General features: G+C 32.9%; 1 non-coding gene and 1 pseudogene across 1 annotated transcript; both read right to left on the reverse strand.

The window, feature by feature from the left end:
- Positions 1-13,022: 13,022 nt before the first annotated feature.
- Positions 13,023-13,819, reverse strand: LOC144838200 (uncharacterized; annotated as a pseudogene).
- Positions 13,820-14,651: 832 nt separating this feature from the next.
- Positions 14,652-14,724, reverse strand: Trnaa-cgc (transfer RNA alanine (anticodon CGC)). Its single transcript has one exon. It is a non-coding gene; the product is annotated as a tRNA-Ala (tRNA).
- Positions 14,725-20,720: the final 5,996 nt, after the last annotated feature.

Below are 20,720 nucleotides of genomic sequence, written 5' to 3' on the forward strand. Positions count from 1 at the left end.
AGTTTCTATTACACCAGTATGATCGGTAATATCTAGATAATTGTACCACCTCGTCTATCTATTACGTTATGAAATGATAACAGTATGCCTACACAGTATGTTTGTATGTATGTTTGCAGTTAATAAATTGCTACATTTTTTCCTGAAATCGTAACAAAAAAAACGCCTATCGTACTATTTCACTGTCTATACGAAATCCGGTAATCAAAATTACCACAAGTATGGAAAATCGCTCTGGAAATTCTCTAAATGTTCCGTATACGTCGTACATCACTGAAAACCTTACTGTTAAAACCATTTGTGACAACAGATCCACACGAACACGAAGACCTGTGTCTTAATGTCATTTTATTCAATAATAATTCAATTTCAATTCATTTCCACAATATTATAAAATACATGATATACACAATGACATAATGTTAAACTAGTCTGTTAATAAATAAAATTGCATATAAATACGATAAAAATTAGTTCAATCATTTGGGGGAGAGAGTCATATAAGTCAGAAAGACTTTAAGCTTGACCCACCCCAAGATATAACAATATATACGAAAAAACAAAGCTACAATTTTTATTTTCGATCTTAACTAGTCTTATAAAATATATATTTAACGTTCATCATATCTAGAAAGTAAATAATTCTTGTATACTAATTTAAATTTTGAAGTCTAGATGCTGTTTTAATATCTACATGGATTCCATAATTTAGCTCCATGGTATTTAATAGAGTTTTTGATCAAATTATTTGTACATTTAGTTAAAAGATAATCATTTGAATTGCGTGTATTATGACTATGACTGTCTTTCATAAAGTAGTTATTAAATGATTTGGGAGTTTATTTTTTTCGTATTTGTATATAAACAAGGGAGATTGCAAACTATTGATATCAAATATATTTAATGTTTTAAATTTAGAAAAAAAGTGCTTTGGTATGGGCTAGATAAGTTGATTTAGAACAAATATGAAGCGCTTTTTTTCTATAATTTAAATAGATGGTCCAACTATGTTGTTTCCGTATAGTAGTCAATGGGCATTAAAGACGTTTATTTGTAACAGTTCCCTATAACAAGTTACAATTTCACAAACATGGAAGAACCATGGTATTAATGAAAAAAGAATATTTGTTGGTAAAATTACCCCAATATTCCTTGACACCACACAAATTTTAGTTAGGTAATTGCTGTTTCCTGTTAATTTGGGTGTCAATTGTGATTCTAAGAAAATGGTTTTTTTTCTTTAACCAAAAGATTATCAAAATCAAAAGGTTATCAATTTTGATTTTTTAAATTATTATTCCCTCGGACGTGTCTTCAGTCACTTGCGAACTATAAAAAAATATAAAAATTAATATCAATATTCAACGATAGTTTGTTAGCCTTGAACCAATCTGAGACATACAGTAATTCCCTAGTAGGCCTAAGTGTTTCAAAAAGTGTATTAATATTTTTATGAGAAAAAACATATTTGTATCATCAGCAAATAATATATAATTTAATAACTCAGGTATCATTTACATGGTAGTACCCCGCAGTTTACAGGCAAGTACTGTAGTGAATTAAAATATGTAAACTGTTTTCTATCCTAAAGATAATTTGATAATACTAGAAGAGAGAGTCCTCTAATGCCATAATGTTCAAGTTTATATTTTAAAATGGTATGATTAATAGTGTCGAAGGCTTTCGATAAATCCATAAAGATGTTCAGATTTAGCAGAGCAGATTTTGTTGCAGATATCTAGTAGGCCTAATGCTAGGTCAGTTGAATATTCTTTACGAAAACCATATCATTAGTGTTTAAACAAGGCCAACTTGTTTAAACACTAATGATATGATTTTCGACTTAAAAGTCGCGTGCTACAATGCATAGTGATACCGGACCGACAGACAGACCAACAGACAGACCGACCGACAGACAGACCGACCGACTGACATAGTGAACTATAGAGTCGCGTCCAAAAAACGCGACTGAAAATCAATGAACCTATTATATAGATTAACTTCTCAAACACTTTCGAAAAGCACGACAGAAGCGATGCCCGACGATAGTTAGAAATAATGTGGCATCTTTTTTATAAATAGGGATAATTTTAGCTATTTTAAGTGCTGTAGGAGAAATTCCAGTAAAAATGGATATGTTAAATTATGACAAAGTGGTCGGACTATAAATGGTGCTATCTGTAATATAAAGTGAAACAAAAATATCAACATGAGTACGATATTTATATTTTTTAAATGGTAATGTGTCTTCTATTATCAGGTTAGATAAGGACAATCAAGTACACATATGCCAGTAGATAGGGACGCTTCTGTTGCATTATGAGGTTTTGTCCGTAGCAGATGACCAATTTCCCGAGTGTGAACAATTCCTTCAGTGTCGCTGTAAACGAAAAACAAAATAATGGTAATTTATTTGATGTTAATGTTAGAGTATTATAGCCATTTCACACGGCTAAGCAACACTACCAAGTTTACACACACCATGTCGTTTTGCTAGACGCATCTTTCCCGGAAATCGCATCAGGCGACGCATGCCTAACGCAGCAATCACATAAAATCTTTATGTGAAGAACGATGATTAATGTAGTCAACTAAAATTAGCACACTGGGAATTAGGCCTACTTCCGAAGGAGAAACGTGTCTTGAAATGAGTCCAAAAAACTAAAACTGTCCCTGTTATAGTCGATTGAAATAGTAAAGTACATGTAACGATACACCACTACGACGTTTATATTTGTTATAATTACTAATTAATACAATAAACACACACCATGTCGTTTTGCTAGACGCATCTTTCTCGGAAATCGCATCAGGCGACGCATGCCTAACGCAGCAATCACATAAAATCCTTATATGCAGAACAATCGTGGAATTCAGGAAAATTCCCTGTATATTTTGACCGACACGTACGGAGCTACAAAATGGAGTGGGGAAGATGTCCTATCACTGGTTATTCAATATTAAATTTACGTCAAAAATGTTTTATTTTCCGTTTTGGACGTATTTTTTCAGGTGTTACGTCACTTACAATAATAGCATCCAAATAAGGACAGGCTATGAATTACGTCATTGTTTGTCGGTTACCCATCGCCGGCATAGCACTAACGACAACTGGAGCGTAGACTACTGGAAAACCCCACCGCTGAATTTTCATTATCTCATATTGCATCTCGCATAACGTGCCAATTCTAATTTCTGTGTAGTATGACATAGATGCAAAAATCATATGCCATTATGTATGTAATATTTATTTCATCATTACCGATCATCGCTTGCCGTCAGCAATTATTATAAAAGGCTAATTTTTGTGGCCAAGCTCTACCTGTTGTTGAGTTTAGATTTAGGTATGTGGTTATTTACTTTCTATAGGCCTCATAAATACGGTACAAAAATACACACACACCCACATTTAAGTGTAGCTTTAAAAGATCCCATACACAATATTTATGTATTATATATTTCACCCTTAGTTAACTCTGAAATGAAACGTCTACAATTATGTTTTCACAACAATGAAAGGCAGCATTCTGATTATTTTCAACATTTCTGCCTCTCATTTCTACTAATAGGCATATGTCCATCACAGAGCTCGTTTACCGAAACTTATTAATAAACTCTATTAGACACCAATTTGACATGGTCTTCTAGCAAATCTCCATGTACGTCACACACCTCACAAAATTCAACCACTATCGAAGAGAAACAGAATCACTCGTACAATAAATTCCTTCATTTATATAGCATAACTTCCAACATGGCCGTAGTCACCATTTCTTAATAATTTAGTCATGGTGTACCACGACCACTAACCAAAATGATAAATTTGTTTAATAAATCGTGTTTACACGGCCGTCCATAAATCTACTGCGGACGCATCACACCTATCATAGTTCTGTTTAAATTGGATGATTAGGAATTATTTATAGCGTATAATCAAAAACCTTGTACAGAATTTAAAAATTATTGTTACTATCAACACATTTACCTTTAATGACATATAATAACTTTATTTTGTTTTAATGCATTTAACTTACCCTACTATTGTACCATATATTCCGATCTCTGATGTCATCTCCTTCCACTTTACATCTTCCTTATGTGTTATTGGGTAGCCTTTGCATTTGATCGGTTCAATTTTTTCCATTAGAATGTATTTAGTGCGACTTTTTAAGTCTTTTATTTCCATCAGTTTTCTCGCAACGTCCTTTCCAAAAATGTTGTTACCTTTAAAATCGAAATAAATGTTTATATTATTCGAATGCACTATAATAGGATTACTTAATTAACAGGGTAAGTTCCCTAACTTTCTTATGTAGTTCGCGAACTTACACGAGTAAATAACTAAGCCATAGACCTAATAAGTTTACATGTTCCAGTAGCAGATTGATTTAATGTAATATAAAGTATATGTTTCAAAGATAACAGTATGAGCAGCAGTGGAATATTATGTAACGTTTTCACATTTAAACCCTTATTTATTACCTTCAATTAGTATTCGCTTCACCTAATTTGTAGAGAATAAAACTTACAATTTATAATAGCCTATCTGGTTATATTTACTTACCACCAGATTCTCTGTTTGGCTTAAGTACAAACTTGTCTGGATTCTCTAGTGCTAAATTAACGGCTTGGTCTCCTTTCGAGCCCTAATCACATAAATATAAATTATTCAGCTGTATAATAGTAGTAGAATAGTAGGAATTGGGGCTCTAAAAAATACAGGGTACCAGGAAACAAGTATCTGTTTGGTATGTGAATAGACATAATTTGATTTTAAAAAATAAAGCATTACGGTAACTCACAATATCGAGCGAATACAATCTACAAAATGTTTCACGTATTCGATTAACTGCTTCTGGGTCTTCAATATACCTTTCGGTAATGCCTGGTTCTGACAATGCTTGTTGAACGGACTTAGTTCCCGCCAAATGACCACCTATTGATGGACACTTAATTGCACATGACTGCTCTGCTAAAGATCTACCCCTCCATTCCTGATTGACGAGAATGAGAATATACATTCATGTTGATAAGCAAATTTGCTATTTATTTGTTTTATTTATTTCAACCATAATTACTTCACAAAGCCATACAACTGTATATATGGAATTGCATACCTTCTTTGTCTTGTAATGGTCGGGTCTGTAACCAGTGCGATAATATACAACAGCAATTTCATATCCATCCCTAAGATAAAAAGTATGAAAATGTGTATATATTCTCTCTCGCTTTTCAGCGCGTTCCTAATATTCCTATATTGATGGCCGGTAAAATGGGGACTACTGTACAAAATGAACTTAAAAATGTTGGGGTTTTTCATAAAATTCTTTAAAAGAAACCATGAGGCTAATGATATAACATATTATAAAGTGGAAAAATTCAGATACTTATTAACATAATTGCTTACATTTCTAACTCTTGATCGTCAGTCAAAATGGCGCGATCTCCAATATCTTTTAGGTTTCCCTTAATAAAAGATATTCGCGAATTAACTTCATGAATTCGAAACTCGATGTGCTGGTGAGCATTAACAGCCCTGTCTGAAGTTTCAGCAACTAGTAAAATTGCTGCTCTGTAAATAATAAAATAATTACATCAGGTAGTTAGGTAGTTTCCACGCAAAAAATCAAAAACAATGTAACTGTTTTAAATAACTTAAACATACTGTACCTGGGTTGGCCGTAAATTTCCCATGCCCGAACAAGAGCAATGGCTATTTCATCAAGACACTTGTTTTCCGGAACACGTTCTTCTTCGTGTTTCCCTAACAACTTTAAGGTGTACCTGAATAAAATAAAAAGAATTAAAATGGAAGCGACTTATAGCCCTATTGTACCTTGCTTACGTTTATAAATGCACACACGTTAATTTAATTAAATCTCGTTAAAATGGTATACGAACACTATACGGATGGGATGATAAGCCGGACAAGTTATATCAAATGGCGCTAAGTAAAGTGAACCATATTGTTATTTTATACGAAGCAGCATTTTACCTATGTAGAGGTGCTAACAATGTTGACATTTCACCAGCTCCAACTGATATCATGTTAATTTCAACTTGTTTAAACTGATCTCCATTTCTATCATCCAGCATGTAGTCGCATCTGATTATATCAAGGCTTCCTCTCTACAAAATCATTAACGATTAATTGTTAAATGATATAAATGTGAATTAAATAATACCACTTTTAAATTATTAGAACTGTTTTTTAAGGTCACCAACTGCATTTTATGTAAAATTGCATACTTTGGGCTTATTACGAAAAATTGTTTGTCTATAAATGGTAAAACTGTGAAATATAAGTCGATTTTAATAATTGTATCGGCCCGCTATAAATACCAGCATGCATTGCACGCGAATTGATCGTGAAGGCCAAACCAATTGGAAGAACTGTAACTTTTCGGAAAAAATATCGGGTTTTTTTCTAATTTGTATTAACGGATTCTGCCAAAACAGTAAGTCAATTAATGCAGCGTCATGCTAGGCCTACAGTAGGCCTATAACTATTTCCAAAAGAGCATTATCAAAGACTCTACTTTCTCAGAAATCTCAAGGAAACTAGAGTTGACAACACTATTTTAATCCTATTTTATCAAAGTATTATTTTAAGTATTTTTTCTTTTAGCATTGGATGTTTTTATAGTAATTATACTGAAAAAGATAGAGAGACCACCACGCAAAATTGCACAACGTATCATTAAAGCAGATCTCACTGATTTATCTTAAGAAAACCTGAAAATATTATGAAAGATCCTAATGTTTGAAAAGTTAAATTATGCATTATTTTTTACAAAATGTCAAAAAGTGTAGGGAGTGTTTTTAATAGGCTACTCACGTCTTTAATAGTCTTGTGACGAACCATTTTGCTAATCTCTACCAAATTTCTTGTAAATTCGTCATATTTCAAAGAACTGAAAGCAAAGTAACGTATGATTTAATAGTTAATGTTAAAAAATATATTTGCCTTAAGATTTTAGAACAATATTTCAATAACAGTACATCAAAATTGTATTTGCCTTTATGTCAACGAAACATAATAGTTGTACGCAATAAAAACACAACAAACACGCATTACATAGGCTTACATACATTATCGAAGTTGATCGATTATTTAATCGGGTTAGGTCTACCGGTTTATTTATCTATACAGTTCTTACCTGTTCAGGACTTCGTACAAAAAGTCGTAATCTCGACTAACGTTGTACATCAGTAAATTAAAGTCCAGTTGAACTTTTTTCATTCTTTTAAATGGGTTCATGGGAAATGGTGTTGGAGTAAGCATAAATGGTATATAGGTGACTTGATGAGGTATTGGTTCGTTATCTTTCCTTTCCACTGGTCTGACCAGGCCATGGTTCATTGCCCAACATTTTGCTCTCCATATGACGTCATCAAGAACTTTTTTATCAATTATATCAGTACTCGTCATCATGGTATCTCTACCTATCTGTTATATAAAATATTGTTTAAAACACAGTAATAACGAAAATAAGAACTACGTTACATTAAAAATCAAGCATTGATTGTGTAATAATTATCATTATGATTTTATTACCTCCGCCTAGGATGTTATAATTTTTTTATCAGATTTGTGTGTGTGCGTGAGTGTGGGGGTGGGTGTGGGTGTGTGGGTGTGTGGGTGTGGTGGAGGTGGGGAGGGAACTCAGGTGCTGTGTGCCTGTGTTTGTCTGTTTCTAGATAACGTCACAACTAGAAGATGGATCTTTAACAAATTTTAAAGGATCCAAATTCTGGATCTTTTTTTATTATTAATTTAGACCGTACGTCAAGACGGATAATTATCACATTTAAACCACATAGATTTATAGTCACGGAAGACTCCATTAAATTGTGGAGGCAATCCGGATCAGAATCTCAAATCTGAAAAACATTATTTCCTAATTTAGGCCGTAGTTTAAAAAAAGTGCAAGGCGGATCTTTATCAGTTATCTTGATAATTTGTTCTCTTTTTTACTCCTGGCGGAGGTTACAACTTTCTGATTTCTCTTGTTTAATATGGAGCTATACTTTTGTATAGCTCCATGGTTTATTATATAGATACACTAGCATTAGTACCCGTCTTCGACAGGTGTGAGCCCCGCTGATTTCAACCGCGCCGAGAAAACTTGTCTAACGTACATTATGTAAAATAATATGTAAGAATTGCAATTGAAGTCTCATTCGTGGATTATACATAACTAGCATTAGTACCCGTCTTCGACAGGTGTGAGCCCCGCTGATTTCAACCGCGCCGAGAAAACTTGTCTAACGTACATTATGTAAAATAATATGTAAGAATTGCAATTGAAGTCTCATTCGTGGATTACAGATAACTAGCATTAGTACCCGTCTTCGACAGGTGTGAGCACCGCTGATTTCAACCGCGCCGAGAAAACTTGTCTAACGTACATTATGTAAAATAATATGTAAGAATTGCAATTGAAGTCTCATTCGTGGATTACAGATAACTAGCATTAGTACCCGTCTTCGACAGGTGTGAGCACCGCTGATTTCAACCGCGCCGAGAAAACTGAAACAATTGAAGTCTCATTTTTTATGTTTTAAATACATTTGTACACAAAGGATATCTCGGTATCTTTATTCAATAAAAAACAATGACCTATAAAAATACAAAGGCAGCACATGTGCTGAATTGACGTATTCTTTACCAAAAAAAGAATCACAAATTACACAAATAAAATATATATTAAAGGTAAAATGTATATAAATATATATTGTATCTATAAAAATAGGTTGCAATTAGTGAACACCAATATTTAGTTTGTTTACTTACTACGAAAGGATTGAAACTAACATAGGCCTACGTCTGGTAGGCTAAATGTTTATTATAGGTATACAATGTATGTTTAATAAATGTGAATTGAATTAAAAGTAAGATTCATCGTTACAAAATTAATACAACATTTTACTCTATTATTTTAAATACAATACATACAGTTTTACGTACGTCCGTAATCTGAAGTTCAAAAAGAAAGTCCACTGTTATTTACGAATTCGAAAGTATTGCTATATTGAACGAATTTTTAAAATGGTGGTACGTCTGTAGTTTATTATATATTAATTCCACATTTCATAGCCTTTTGATCAAGAGGTAATTTTTTTAATATTTAATAAGTCATAATTTAATACATATTCGGTTTACGAACTTTATATATAGACTATGACCATCTCCGTTGCAAGAATGATATTGAGTGCAAATTTCACAACATCAGAGGTTGTACCGCGGCGTGTTGTGTTTGCCTTTTATATAATATAGTACATTTATTCATGATTATAGGTATTTATTAAAAGATTGTCCAAGATTAGGCGCGACTAAAACAATGGGATGTGTATATATTTTTTGTATAATAATCCCTTAGGCTGACATCACTTTGTATTTATGTTGTAACTTAGTATTGTCTGAGTTATAAACATTGTAATTTTTTTTAACTTTCTCTCAAATATATAATAATAAAATGCTATCGAATATTAGTAGGGAGGCATACATCATATTCTATCGAATAATAGTATAGATCATTAAAAAGGGCGGATACATGAATTTATATTATAAATGGATCCCAATGGAAATAAGCTAATAAGCTTTTTTAGCTATCATGGAAAATCTTTTATAAATGTATTTATTTGTAATGTCGGTAATTTATGTTATCACTTTGTATATATTTTTATGATGATTTTCCAAATAAATTAAAATCAAATTACATCTTCACTCATGTCATACATATGCCTAAATAACTATGGTTTAGATTGAGTATGTTCGCAGCTTCCATGGTGTCGGTAGAGTCATCGATAAGCCAATTTGGGAAGTCAATGCTAATTTGGCTAGTTTGACCTCAAAACTTTAAACATTTAAATGTGTTCAAAGTCCAGATAGATATCTTTATTTACATCTCTTTTTTTTTTCAAGAAAACGGAATAATTAGAAATTATATGAGCTTGTAGCGGCGTTTTGTATTACGTCGTAATGCCAATCAAACAATCAAGAGCTAGTAATAAACAAAAACAAGTACTTACCTGAAATAAAGTTATAATCTACGTATGAAAAATATGGCCAATATAAAATGACGCAAGATACACTATTGTCAGTATACGCTGAAAGATCACTTAATATATGGGGCCTACTACAATCAATACATTCGATTACAAATTATCAATAAAAGCGTTTATGATTGTCGAAAGGATTTTATTATTATAGCCAACCGGTATTTTAACAATGCAATAACCTTTTCTCATTTATTATATTATAAGTACAATAGGCCTATGGTCATATCCTTTTTATGATGTAGTTAAACCAATTATATTGCTTTTATTCAGCTTGAGGCTTTGAATAATAATATAAAATAAATGCATCTTGAAATGTCTCTGTGGCTAGCTTTAAAAAGAATTTAAATTTGAAGTAAACGTCTTCAAATGATTTAAAAAAATCGTATTTATTTTAAATTAATATCATAACCAAAAATAAGTTAGTCTTCTAATTTGAGCATAACAATTTATTGTTGATACTTTGTTAAAACTATAGTATATCTTTTATTGTAAAACATTTGTTATTATTAATTTTTAATAAATATTTATTTAAAGGCCCTGATGTCTATGGTAGAGCTACTGTGCATACAAAAACATTGAATTAATAGTGGTCGTTTGTAGTTACCTTCTACAGGTCAATTACAATTTCGACCTTTCGCTGGTACTCAGGGATGTGATATAAACCGAAGGCTTTAACATCTTTGCTGGTACTACATCTCTCTGTACTATATATAACTGTATTGCATCCTACTATACTATTTCTCACTCTACTATCTTACTGTACTGTATATCCTACTGCAAATTATATCACTGTAATATCCTACTTTACTATATCTCACTCTACTATATCTCACTCTACTATCTTACTGTACTGTATATCGTACTGCAAATTATATCACTGGAATATCCTACTTTACTATATCTAACTCTACTATATCTCACTCTACTATCTTACTGTACTGTATACCGTACTGTAAATTATATCACTGTAATATCCTACTTTACTATATCTAACTCTACTATCTTACTGTACTGTATATCGTACTGTAAATTATATCACTGTAATATCCTACTTTACTATATCTCACTCTACTATCTTGCTGTACTGTATATCGTACTGTAAATTATATCACTGTAATATCCTACTTTACTATATCTAACTCTACTATCTTACTGTACTGTATATCGTACTGCAAATTATAAAACTGTAATATCCTACTTTACTATATCTAACTCTACTATATCCCACTCTACTATCTTACTGTACTGTATATCGTACTGTAAATTATATCACTGTAATATCCTACTTTACTATATCTAACTCTACTATCTTACTGTACTGTATATCGTACTGTAAATTATATCACTGTAATATCCTACTTTACTATATCTCACTCTACTATCTTACTTTACTGTATATCGTACTGCAAATTATATCACTGTAATATCCTACTTTACTATATCTAACTCTACTATATCTCACTCTACTATCTTACTGTGCTGTATATCGTACTGCAAATTATATCACTGTAATATCCTACTTTACTATATCTAACTCTACTATATCTCACTCTACTATATCTCACTCTACTATCTTACTGTACTGTATATCGTACTGCAAATTATATCACTGTAATATCCTACTTTACTATATCTAACTCTACTATATCTCACTCTACTATCTTACTGTACTGTATATCGTACTGCAAATTATATCACTGTAATATCCTACTTTACTATATCTAACTCTACTATATCTCACTCTACTATCTTACTGTACTGTATATCGTACTGCAAATTATATCACTGTAATATACTACTTTACTATATCTAACTCTACTATTTCTCACTCTACTATTTACTGTACTGTATATCGTACTGCAAATTATATCACTGTAATATCCTACTTTACTATATCTAACTCTACTATATCTCACTCTACTATCTTACTGTACTGTATATCGTACTGCAAATTATATCACTGTAATATCCTACTTTACTATATCTAACTCTACTATATCTCACTCTACTATCTTACTGTACTGTATATCGTACTGCAAATTATATCACTGTAATATCCTACTTTACTATATCTAACTCTACTATATCTCACTCGACTATCTTACTGTACTGTATATCGTACTGCAAATTATATCACTGTAATATCCTACTTTACTATATCTAACTCTACTATATCTCACTCTACTATCTTACTGTACTGTATATCGTACTGTTGCAAATTATATCACTGTAATATCCTACTTTACTATATCTAACTCTACTATATCTCACTCTACTATCTTACTGTACTGTATATCGTACTGCAAATTATATCACTGTAATATCCTACTTTACTATATCTAACTCTACTATATCTCACTCTACTATCTTACTGTACTGTATATCGTACTGCAAATTATATCACTGTAATATCCTACTTTACTATATCTAACTCTACTATCTTATTGTACTGTATCGTACTGTTAGGTCTACTATATGTCTGTATCAGGTGGAAACTTATAGTTTACTAATGCTGAAAATGGGTATTTGGAAACTCGAACTGAGCAAGCGCAAATCCTAAAGCTCGTCTGGGAGAAGAGTCTATGAGATGTATGCAGACACTGTAATATATCTTACTATACTAAATGTCACTGTGGGTCTACTATATCTCACTGTACTATTATACAAATAATGAATGTTTATGAGTGTAATGGTACAAATAATGGCACGAGATGAATTATGAAAGTTTATATTTCAACGAGGAGCCGAGTTGAAATATAACCTTTCATCATTCACCAAGTGCCTTATTTGTACCATTACACGAATATAAAGCATTCATTATTTGTTTTATATAACATCTAAATAAATTCCTGTCATTTGAATCAGATTGAAAAAAAGGTACATTTGTTTGAAACACAGTAAGATTTATTGCTTTTGAAACAATGTGCATAATTTACATTGCATATAATACTCATATATTATAACATACTACTGTAAATAGATTTATTTGGAAACTGTATTTCAATTGCATTTTTACAAAAAAAAAAGGTAACTGGCCCGTGGAAGTGGAAGTGCTGTGATTTGTAATTAGATTTACTACTAAGAGTTTGAGATTTTGATAGGATTGTTTCGGGTTCTGAAATGGCATTATGTGATTGATCTTCTGAAACTTCATACATTTTCGTAGCCAAAGTACAGCTCATGGACTTTTTCTTTTCATTACTTGTTCGGGAGTAATGCTTTAATAATGATTCCAATCTATGTCCTGTAACCGACATTATATTTCGATTTGGGAATCCTGCCTCATCAAGTATTGTGCAGGTTGTAGCCCTTCGACTATGATTTGTGTATTTTTTTTAGCATCCAGCCTTTGCAGAAATCATTTTCATCTTATATCCAAATGTATGTATACCTAACGGCGCATTTATGTACCATGGAGATCCATCACTTGGTGCAGTAGATTTAGGACGCTGCCGAATACATTTTTGATTTGGATTTAACACTTCTTTGAAGGCAAAGAAACTTGAGACGGGGCACCTTTTTGAGCCACGAATTTCATACATATATGTCCACTACACTGCTCATCTTCATTTTCACGTCTCGATTTGGTCAAGGTATCACCATCACAATGTAACGGAGATCGTTTCATCTACTTCAAAAGAAATCGGAAATCGACACACCTCGAAGGTTCTCTCTACCTCGGTTAACAAAGTAAATCATAATAATTATCAATAAGCATTTTATTTTGGAGCCCATCCGGTGTATTAGTATCAAGTCAAGTATTTCCCCATGTCTTCTTCACTCACTGTTTGTTTGTGTTGCACTTTACCTTTACCATCTTGTATGTTTTATTACTTTCTTTGAAGACTTTACTGTCAGTTATATCCACATCGTTTTTATCATGGAAGTGTCGGCCTAGGCCGATTTCTTTGTATACAATTCTCCATCATTTTTTCGTAGACCCCATAGAATCGACTCAAAAAAACAATCAAATTCGGTCGTGTTTAACCGTTCTACTTATTCCAATACTAGGTTTTCCTAGGTTATGTTAAAATTAAATATATTATTTATTATCCTCAGTGAACAAAATATTGTTGCGATAATATATACAGTAGTTTAAAATATCAGCAAAAAATGTAACAGTACCGGAAATAAACTTTGAAAAAAACTTGTTGGAGAACCCGGGCATTGATCGCGGTGCCTCTCACATGCTAAGCGAGCGCTCTACCATCTGAACTAGTTCCCCATCTATACAATTACACGAAACCAGTAGATATTTTATTACTTTTCATATTGTCACCAGTATTGTTGCAATAATATAATTATACAGTAGTTTAAAATATCAGCAAAAAATGTAACAGTACCGGTAGTAAACTTTGACAAAAATTATTGGAGAACCCGGGCATTGATCCCTGTCCTCTCACACATGCAAAGCAAGTGCTCTACCATCTGAGCTAGTTCCCCATAAATTACACGGAAACCTGTAGATATTTTATTACTATTCATATTGTCACCAGTATTGTTGCGATAAAATATATATACTGTAGTAGTCTAAAATCTCAGCAAAAAATGTAAGAGTACCGGTAATAAACTTTTACAAAAATAATTGGAGAACCCGGGCATTGATCCCGGTACCTCTCACATGCGAAGCGAGCGCTCTACCACCTGAGCTAGTTCCCCATCTATACAATTTCACGACACAGGTAGATATTTTAATAGATTATAGAGAAGTTTAAAGTCTGAGAAAGAAAATATAACAGTACCACCGGTAATAAAATTTGACCAATATTATTTGAGAACCCGGGCATTACCATCTAAGCTAGTTCCCCATTTATTCGACTATTTATTTTATTCCCAACAGTAGTTCTGATAAAATACCTTACGACATTATGAGAAGCGGTCCCTTAATAGAGATGGTTGCTTACGGTGTGTGGTCGTTTTAGATAGTTGGTTGCTTACAAGAGGTGGAAAGACTGATAGCTAAGTAAAGATTTATGCATTTGCACATGATTTAGACATTTTTGTAAAATATATAACATTTTCTACACTGTAGCTGGCGATAGGAACTACATAAGCTGGGAGACAATTTTCCTTAATAACTACATAAGCTGTTGACCGTTTCTACATTAGCTGGTGTTGGGTTTTATTTAATACATAAGCTGTTGATGTTTCTACATTAGCTGGCGTTTTCTACATTAGCGGTTGTAACATGACATTTCCCACATTAGCGGTTGTAACAAGCACCATAAAATATTTTAACTGTGTGGTGAAAAAGCGGCCCAATATGTGATAGGCCTTATAATAGGCAAACATGAAAGTTTATTAAATTTTGACTAAGACTAAATAAATGTTTACAGATACCTATAAAAGTAGTGTTCAATGTTTGTGAGCCTTTCGGAGTTTTGGCGAAGATTGCACTCCATACATAGTGTTTGGTGATTTTTTTGAAAAACGAAACCCCCATTTCGAAATGGAGTAGACTATAAGTAACAACCCAGCCCATGTAACATGTGGTTTGCATTTGCTCCTCTCTCATCCTCTTCGCGTCGATCGATCTGACCTGCTCGTCACGTCAGAGAGAGTGTAGTATGCAGGTATGATGTGTCAACTGTGAAGAGCTTATGCAGACAACACCATGCTCCCAGGAAAAGTGAGATTTATTTCTTTAGAAGCATGGGTCTAGTATAGCTATCTGTACAAGATGCAAATAACCGACCAGATTCAGAGAACAAAATGTGGCAGATAGATGAAGAAGAATGGAAATGATGGTTCGTTGTACATCGCAACCTGTTTGTGTGGTGGTATCGGTATGTACTGTATTTATTACTATTTAACGACCATTTTGAATCGACCACCGTTTCCATACATCTTCATCTACTCTAGTAGCAGGGTTGAGGTGAGTTTAACTTCAATCAAGGAGTGATTTTTTGTTTAAACCTCTGAATAAAATAATACTAAATAGAGTTTTAATTGTTATCCCAACTTCAACTAATCTATTCTATGCATTGTTTGGGAAGTCTTTCAAAAACCAGGAGGTGGTAGGCCTAGCCTAGTTGCCTTTTAGTTACTAGCTAGGCCTACCAAGGAATGATATTCATAAGGGTTAATTCTTTACACCCCTAAATTCTGTAATCACGCAACTGATTTTACCATGTGGCAGGGTGGTATTTTGAGGTCTAGAGGAGGCAATATACAGTCGCCAATTTGGTGAAGAGGATGTAAGATTGAAATGTGTCCATTATTCAAAAGTGTTTTCAGCATTGGATAGTGTCCAGTTGCATGTTTCAACCGGTTCGCAGGCATTTTCCAACAATTTAATGCTGTCCGGCCCGTTTAATAATGTCTGACCCATAGATTGAAATGCGTCCACTATTGAATACTGTACTGTGTTTTGAACGACCACTATTGTTAATAATAGGGATACTGAAAGCTGACTCCATTTTCATTACCACGATTAAACAGCGCGCACATTACTATGCGCGCAATGTCATTGACGCAGTGTTTTTCTACTTTGGTAAACACTTTTTATTAGGTCATTATTCTGAAAATAAATGAATTATGAAAATATCCTTTTGAGTGAATATTTATTTACCTATTATTCTATAAGATCAAGTATTTTTTATTTCCATTCATTCAACCAAACATGTGAATATAGTGGTTAAAAGATCGTCATCGTCTAGCGCGTATAGCTTTTGTTTACTACAAAACCCTCGGAAGGCTCATGACCTACCATTTTCAACCTTATTTTTGTAGTTGAGCCTCTTATGACCTCAAAATGTTTTTTCTTCCTACACCAAGATAATATAGTTCCACATACCATGTGCTTGTTACTAAGAAAAATATTAATTTTAAGTGCTAAAAAAACAGTTATTATCCCGATATGAGGCCTTTATGATTTGAATATTTCATAGTAACGACCCAATACCATGAAAAATATCTGTTTTGTCCATTTTTAAAATAATGTTTGGAAAATTCTGAGGGGCTCAACTACAAAAACGCCATTTTGTGGTATGATGTCATCGTAAGCCAATCAAACCTCCGCTTTCAACCGCTCCGCAGTGCTCACGGTTGAACGATTTTGGATTCTCGCCCTTTGATTGGTTGACGCGAATCAACACACAGCGGAGGAATTTTCTTGCGAGTGCCGTGTCCAATTACACGGGAAAATAATGCATTGAAATTCTTCGAATGAGGTTAAATAAACACTCTTTTTTTATATAATAAACAAGTAATATCATATTTTATTGAATTTTGCAATGTTGATACAAAATATATTACTTAAAAACGTGATTTTATATAATTATTTTTACGAAAAATGACTAGTTCATACATTGTTTACATCGTTCGTGTCTAAAAACGATCATTTTCGGCGATGTTTTAAACTCTATATTTCGAAAACTACAAGTCATATTTTCATAATTCTAAATTCAAAATCTAACAGGCAATGTATAATTTGTTTGAAAAATATTAACTTTTAATTTTACATCGTTATCCCTATTAATAATGCCAAACTAGTTTTTATTTTTCAAAGATCTCTTTGAAGACAAGAATAAATAATAATATAATAATAATGATAAAAACAAGTAATTCTGGGCTCGCACTGGCCGATCGCCAAGTCGCCATGGGCGAAAAAGTTTCCAGATTGGCGAAAAATAAAACGGCTACTTTAGCCATTTTGGCTATGACATATGATAAAATAGATAATAAAATAATCATTTTGGCGAAAGCATAAAGTCCAACTAAAAGGTCCATTTGTCGATTCGATCATTTATTTTGTTCGTTTTCATGTTGTTTACTTCAAGCTCCATTTTCGTCATCTTGTTTCGTTGTACCAGGCGTCTCTTTGTTATTTCAATATGATGGAGATAGCAGAGGTAGACTGCACAGAGAGACAGACGTTACACGACATATGGATGATGGAGTCTACCTAAACTATCACGTGTTGCGCTGCACAAACGATCGACGACTCGACAGCTGACGGTCGGCTATTTACCGGGATTGTCTATTTTTCGATAAGGGTGCTCTTTTCAGATTAAAAAAAAACATAGTATCTTCAATGAATGATCTTATCGAAATCAATATTTATGCGTTATGCATTTTAGGCTCCAATAATGTAGTTTCATATTTTACCCTTAATAAAGTTTCCTCGTGCGTGCAGTGCGTCAGTAGAGTAAACAAAACAACATTCGGGAAATGGTAGAGTCTAACGGGGATTTAGCTAAACACACACATGCATTTATTGCGGACTATAAACAGCAAGGCCGGCCTCCGGCTTCTGTGTTGTTGGGTAATAAATAATCGAGCCGGGATGGTATAAATTTCTCCCCCGACAGAAACACCTTTTCCCTGTGCTTTGGCCTATATTATCTGCACGTTCAACAACGATACGAGTGTTCGTTTGCTAGAAATATTTTTAGCATATAGGCCAACGACGACGTACCGTCGTACATAATTTTGTAGGCCTAGCTAGGCCCCTAGCCTAGCCTAGGCCTGCGCTACTGCACTTTCGCACCTCTTGAGCATACCCAATTTAAAAACATTCACCCGCTGCGCGGCGGTGACGGTGGGTGACCGTGAAAGTCTTAGGACACGATTTTCGTCTGGTACGGAAGCCACCAGCCAAGCGTAAAAAACAAAAATAACATAAATAGCGTTCAGGGGATTTCAGAAAACTGTAAAATGTTTCTTATTAAATTGATAACTGCATGAATGCTGTATGATTAAAAAAAATTTGAACGATTGTTTTGATCATATAAAATACAACAACAATTATTTTTTAAAATCAAATATACAGTGATTTAGGCATGGCTCTCTTTCCCCAAATGCCTTACAAAAACGTTCAGGGTACAGTGTATAGACCTATTGACATAGATAAATTAACTAAAACGTTTTTACCATTATATTTCAACAATTTTTAATTTTGGCTAATGACCGATTCATTTGGCTAAATAAAAAAATTTAACTTTAGCCATTTTGGCTATAGATAAACTGATTTGACTAAAAAAAAAATATTTTGACATCATGTGATAAAAAACAAGTAATTGTACTGGTCCCCTTCCATCCAATTAAAGATCACTTTAGTTTAAACACTTCCAATTAGCGACCATTATATTATTTTGTAAGAGTAATAAGAATAAATAGTTTATAATCATGTGATAAAAACAAGTAATTGTACTGGTCCTCTTCCAATTAAAGATCACTTTAGTTTAAACACTTCCAATTAGCGACCGTTATATTATTTTGTATGAATAAAGACAAGGAGAATAAATAGTTTATAATCATGTGATAAAAACAAGTAATTGTACTGGTCCTCTTCCAATTAAAGATCACTTTAGTTTAAGACATTTCCAATTTAAATTAGCGACCGTTATATTATTTTGTATGAGTAAACCAAGAAGAATAAATAGTTTATAATCATGTGATAAAAAAAAAAAGTAATTGTGCTGGTCCTCTTCCAATTAAAGATCGCTTTACTTTTAAGACACTTCCAATTAGCGACCGTTATATTATTTTGTGTGAGTAATGACAAGAAGAACTAGAATTTAATTCGTCACTTTGACGAATTATAGGTGATAATTTTTTACCATAAACAACAAGCAAATGGCTAACGGTCTAACAATACAATCACACAATGTCTGATTGGCGCACCATAAAAATTGGTTGTGGCCGAAACTGTCTGTGGCCGAAACGGTCATATGCCCTCTAGAGGGCGTAGCTAGGCTATATATTTCTATTGAAACAACAGGCCTAAAAAAGGACATGCAAAACAGCGTTAGCCTGAACTGGTGGGATGTAACGGTGTACTTGTAACGCAGAATCTTTGATTCTCTCTGTAAAAATCTCCCCCATAAAATAATAAAAATCAAATGTTGAACATTTGATTGTTATTTGGTCCACATCGGTGATCGTCGTCGATCGCGCAATAAACAGCATGCATTGTGAATGAGGGTTGCCATACTGTAGGTGAAAGTGTGGTCAATAATCGCTATTTTTTGTTGCAGATCAAAACTGCTCCGCAATAATCGGTTAAAACAAGAAATAATCGATTAAAACACGTAATGAATTGAGTGTTTTTAATCGGTTATTTTATTTTGCGCCGTTTCTGCTGCCCAGAAATACTTGATTAAAAAAATAAACGGTTAATAATCAATTTTTTCTGCTCAACAGAAACAGGCCTTTAAAACCCTTATCTTGCCGAATTCTTTTTAAGCTTTCTTTTTTGATAGTGATCATTTTTTCACGTTTTTAGAGGCAGTTCCCTTTGTTGACCATTTAAATCACTTTCTGTTAGTTTTATGGAAAAAAACAAATGTTCCTTATGAAATAAGCTACATTGTAAATTCAAAAAAAAAAGTTTTTTTTTTCAATATATAATTATTTTTTTTTTCAATCTAAATATTGTTTGAATATAAATATTACATATTTATGTTTATAAGCAGTATAGAGAACACAAGTATTCAAAATGAAAACACTTATCTCATTCACCAAAGTGCATGTCACAATTTTGTCTAAAACTTTTTTCCATTTACAGTAATTGAATAATGTTTGATACCAAATGAAAGGTCTTAAAATGTGCTTTCCAAATACATTATTTCTTTCTTGAACTAAATAAATGAAAATTATACAAATTGATAGTAAAACAAATGATTGTCTATTTTTCTTTGTGTCTGTGTAAG

Source organism: Antedon bifida, chromosome 3 (assembly GCF_963402885.1).
Source record: "Antedon bifida chromosome 3, ecAntBifi1.1, whole genome shotgun sequence".
Classification (NCBI taxonomy): domain Eukaryota; kingdom Metazoa; phylum Echinodermata; class Crinoidea; order Comatulida; family Antedonidae; genus Antedon; species Antedon bifida.